Below are 5,275 nucleotides of genomic sequence, written 5' to 3' on the forward strand. Positions count from 1 at the left end.
GAACCTTAATTAGGCTCCAAGTGTGGCATAGCAGGTGGGGAGTGGAATGGAAAGGGAAGAGGGTTCACAGTCTGGCCTGCTCACAAGGCATGCCCTCCCCAGCTGAACACCCTCTGCTCTGGCTCTGAAGCAACTGAGATAGGCAGAAACTTGCCTGCCTAACAGGAACTTTAAGGCCTCAACCCCTCAGGTCATCATGCCCTAATCTGTCCCCCATTTTACTGCTGTTTTGGTCGATTTCTCCAGAGAACCAATAAGATATACACTATATATAAGAGAGAGATTTAGTTTAAGGAATTTGCTCACATGATTATGGAGGCTAGCAAGTTCAAAGTCTGTAGGGTGGGCCAGTGGGCTGGAAACCCAGGGGATAGGTAATGTTACAGTTGAAGGCTGTATGCTGGCAGAATTCCTTCTTGCTTGGGAGAGATAAGTCTTTTGTTCTATCCAGGCTTTCAACTGATTGGACAAATCCCACCCACATTATGGAGGGCAACTGCTTAACTCAGAGTCCACAAATTTAAATGTAAATCTCAACCAAAACTGCCTCACAGAAACATCCAGGCTAATATTTGACCAAATATCTGGGCACCCTATAGTTCAGCCATATTGACATAAAATTAACTATCACAACTGCTAAAATCAGAGTGAGCCTTCCCCAACACACCAACCTTAACCCACCTGTTTTTTAATTGGCACTCTTTCAAAATTCCCAGATTCGAAATATTATATTCTAGGGACCGGCTGAGTGGCATGTTGGTTAAGAGCTGGCTTGTGACGCCAGAGGACCCCGGTTCGGATCCCACATATGAGGGCCAGTGACACTGCCCTCTAACAGCTAAGATGCTGAACAACAACTCAACCTGGAGCTGGGCTGCCTGGAGTTGCCGGCAATGGCGTGGGCTGCAGCCCCTGCTGCAGTGGGTTGCCATGGGCTACCATGTGTNTTTTTTTTTTTTTATGTATTCAATTAACAATTATTAGACACCTTCCTTGTGGTTAGCCACAGAGTATACTCTTCCTGTAAGCGACCTGAGATGACCTCTGAAAATGGTTTGCTATTTGCTTGACCCAGAGAACCCCATAAAATCATGTAAATCGAGAGGTTCAAATCTTTGTGTTCATTTTAAGAACACTCGTGAAACTGCCCAGGCCATCAAGGGTATGCATATCTGAAAAGCCACCAAGTATCTAAAGGATATCACATTACAAAAGCAATGTGTGCCATTCTGTCATTACAATGGTGGAGCTGGGAGGTGTGCCCAGGCCAAACAGTGGGGTTGGATGCAGGGTCGGTGGCCCAAAAATAGTGCAGAATTTTTGCTGCACATGCTTAAAAATGCAGAGAGCAATGCTGAACTTAAGGGTTTAGATGTAGATGCTCTAGTCACTGAGCACACCCCGGTGAACAAAGCTCTCAAGATGCAGCACGGAACTTACAGAGCTCACGGGTGGATTAACCCACATACAAGCCCTCCCTGCCACACTGACATGATCCTAACTGAAAAAGAATAAATTGATCCTAAACCAGATGAGGAGGTTGCACAGAAGAAAAAGATCTACCAGAAGAAACTGAAGAAACAAAAACTTATGGCCCAAGAGTAAATTCAGCATCAAATAAATGCCAATAAAAGTAAAAGCAGGAAAAAAAAAAGTATAAGTTGTGGTCTTTGCCAAAGACTTCACAGTAGAACTGAGCTTATAAGAAATAGCTAAAAAAAAATGTGCAAATATAATATTATACAAGGAAACTATGTATCTAGGTATTAAGAAAGGCATGAGTGTAGGACTGGAAACTGTAAAGGGAAGTAGCTTTCTCTGCTTTTCAGAGCTTTTCAGAGCTTTCTAAATATTCTGTTCCTCAATTCTGCCTATATGTGGAAAACCCCAAATAAAACGGAATTCATTCACTCCTTGGAAGATAGAGGTGCTTTTCCCTATTCCTCCCACTAAATATAATTAAAAGACCCAGACATTATATATAAAGGAGACATAAGAAGACCCTGAAAAGCAAAGAGAAGAGGAAGACTTAATGGGGATATCAGGATCTGAAGACTGACGTGGTGGTGAGTGCCTCAGGTTTCTTTATGCTCATTTATCCAAGACTTGGAACAGAGGAAGACAGGAACTCAGAAACACCAATGGGCACAGATGAAAAAAGCTCCAACAAAAGCCTGCTTTCTAGTCTAGCCAAAGGACAAGGAAAGGGGCAGCCAGGAAAGACAAAACTTTTAGACAACAACTGCTCTACTATAGCCAAACACCAAAGAAAGAACTGTGGACCACCCACACCCACAGCAACAAAAGCCAAGTGAGACTCAAGACTGCCACCCTCATGAGGCTGTAACGAGGCACCCCGATACCCTTGCTGGTTGGGGTCAGAGAAGGCAAAATAGGGAGCCAGGGGGATCATTGGCGCTGGTCAGTAATTAAACTTGGTGTGATAGTGGACTATCATTTTGCAAGATGTTCCCTGGTATCCTGAGCAAGAGGTACGTGGGACCTATCTGAATTATTTCTTACCACTCACTGCATAGGAAGCTACAATTATCTCAGAATAAAACGTTTAACAAAAAAAAAAATAAAGGAATTGAGCCATTTTTGACACTTAGGATGCCTCTACTGGGAGAGACAATTTCATTCCTAGGATAATCCACAATATATAAAAGCTAGGGGTGGGTATTAGTTTCCTACGGCCGCTGTAACAAGTTCCCACAAACTTGGTGCCTCAAAGCATCAGACATTTATTCTCTGACAGTTCTGGATGCCAGAAGTCTGACACCAGTAACACTGGGTGGAAATCAGGGTGTCAGCAACTCCTGTGGCTGCTGGCATTCCTTGGCTTGTGGCCACGTGACTCCCATATTCAAATCGCTTTCTACTTCATCTTCACATGAAGTGTATAGTAATCCCCCCACCCCCCCCATAAAGACACTTTGTGTGATATATTTAGAGCCCACCTGGTAATCCCAGGATAACCTCTCCTCCTTAAATTCCTCAACTTAATCATACCTGCAAGATTCTTTTTCATTATAAGGTTACATTTACAGGTCTAAGAATTAGGACCTGATATTATCAGAATAAAACATGATTCTGCCTCGCACAGTGTGCTAAGCAATCCATTGTGTGAATGTGGTGTAACGTCTTCAACAAATCTACAATTTACAGAGCACTCAAAGTGTTTTGTCTTTCTTTACTATAAACATTAACAAGTGTATTTTGGCCCTNCCCCACAAAATATTATATTCTAGCACATTCTAACTTATTCAAGAGTTTAAAGATTTTTCACAGTTGTAATCCCTTCTACTTATTTGACACGCAGAAGCATCATAATGTGTTGTGGGAAGAAGATGTTTTCATAGAGTTGTTCTCAATTTTTTGCTTTCAGAACTCTTTTACACTCTTAAAATTTAAAAATGTAAGAGCTTTTATTTACATGGGTCATAGTTCTAGATACTATACTATGAAGAAATATAGATCATGCTAGAAATGAAAAATGAGACATTTAAAAATATGTTTATAAATTTCTTTCAAAATAATAATGCTAACAAATATGTTAGCATAGATAACATATTTTTATGAAAAATACCTGTTTTCCAAAACAAAAATAACGTCACTGTTTCACATTTTTGCAAATGTCTTTAATGCCCGGCTTAATAGAATATAGAAGGATTCTCAGATCTGCTTCTGCATTTAACCTGTTCTGCTATGTTGTTTTGGGTAAAGTATATGAAGAAAACCAAGCTTCAGACAAAGATGTAGCTGGAAAAGAGAAGACTTATCCAGGACTCCTTGGACCACACATGGAGAAACACTGGTTTCATAGAACTACCTCTTCCTGTGAGGCCTCAGGTCCTGGTCTCTGCTGTGTCAGAAACCAGCAATGCCACCTTGGGCAAGTCAATAAACCATTTTTGACTATAGTTTCCTCATCAAAACAATGAAAAGAATTAACATATTGCAGAATACCTACTGTGTGCAAGGCACAGTATATGTGTCACTTAATTGAATCTTTATGGCAGCCTACAATGTAAGCAGTTTTGTGTTGGTAAACGCTTAACACGTGGGGAGGAATTGGTCTAAGGTGCTCATATGGATATGACTTACATTGCAGAATGAGACATGGGCCTCCAGAATGACATACACCAGTTTAATCTACTGCTTGTGGAGACCAATGCACATCCTGATTGCTTCTTTACTAGAAAGGATAGTGATTTGGCATGAGATACTAATCCAGGCACCCGATTATTGAAAGCGGAAAGACTATATATAGATGTATGTAGTACCTCCTCTGCCAGGTCCCTTAGCAATTCTCAAATAATTTCTCTCCAGTGGCTAAACTTGAAGTATTGGACATAAAATGTCTAATGTTCTCTGGTTAATTGGAAAGGCCGGTAGTTTTTTTTTGAATAGAGTAATATTAAAATGAACCTTGAATCCCATATATACGCCAGGGCTCGGGTCTTAGTTTGTCAATACTTACTGAACCACTTAGCTCAATTGGCTAAATCTGGGGTCAGCACAAAACAAGCTTCAAATTGTTAACTGCTTATCCTCCAGGTATGTATTTGAGTGTGTGTGTGTGTGTGTGTGTGTGTGTGTGTGTGTGTGTATGTGCATGTATGCATGAGCCTGTGCATGTGTTGGTTGGTGGGTGTGCTTTTGGTAACTTAGGCTGAGTAAGTAAACACATCCTGCCAAGATAGTTTTCTCACGTTCCACAGATTAATGATTAACTTGCCCTGATAAATTCTTTTTCTAAGGGTAAGAGTCGTCAATATTTTAGCCTCAATTCATTTAAGTCGGCAATTGTCTTGCTTTTTTCCTTACAACAAAAACTTAAAGAATAGAAAAATTAATTAGAGAGGAAGGAAAATGGTTTGTTTGTAGTACGGAGCACCAAATTTGGGTAGGGGGATGGATCGCTACAGTGAAAAGGCAGCCTGGCTGTGAATCTAGGCTTTGTCATTTTCTAGTTTTGTTTCCTAGGGTAAATTCCTTAACCTCTCAGATGCCAAATTTCCTCTGTCATAAAGCGGAGATTGTATAAATTGCAGATTGTTGTAAAGACATATACGAGTATGTAAAACTCCTGGCAGAGAGCCTGATGCATAGTGACTGTGCAAGAAATAGTAGTTATAATTTGGACAGCAAGAAAGGGTAGCCAAAAGACTTGAGGGAGACACTCTGAATATACATTTATATAAGCCTCAACTCCATAAATACCTTTTAACTTCAGCATCTATTGTTTAGATTATCACTCAGGTATCAATGT

General features: G+C 40.5%; 1 pseudogene; it reads left to right on the top strand.

Moving 5' to 3' along the window:
• Positions 1 to 1,050: 1,050 nt before the first annotated feature.
• On the top strand, positions 1,051 to 1,605 carry LOC109388140 (60S ribosomal protein L17 pseudogene; annotated as a pseudogene).
• The last annotated feature ends 3,670 nt before the right edge of the window (positions 1,606 to 5,275 follow it).

The sequence above is a fragment of the Hipposideros armiger genome, unplaced genomic scaffold (genome assembly GCF_001890085.2).
Source record: "Hipposideros armiger isolate ML-2016 unplaced genomic scaffold, ASM189008v1 scaffold_182, whole genome shotgun sequence".
Lineage (NCBI taxonomy): Eukaryota > Metazoa > Chordata > Mammalia > Chiroptera > Hipposideridae > Hipposideros > Hipposideros armiger.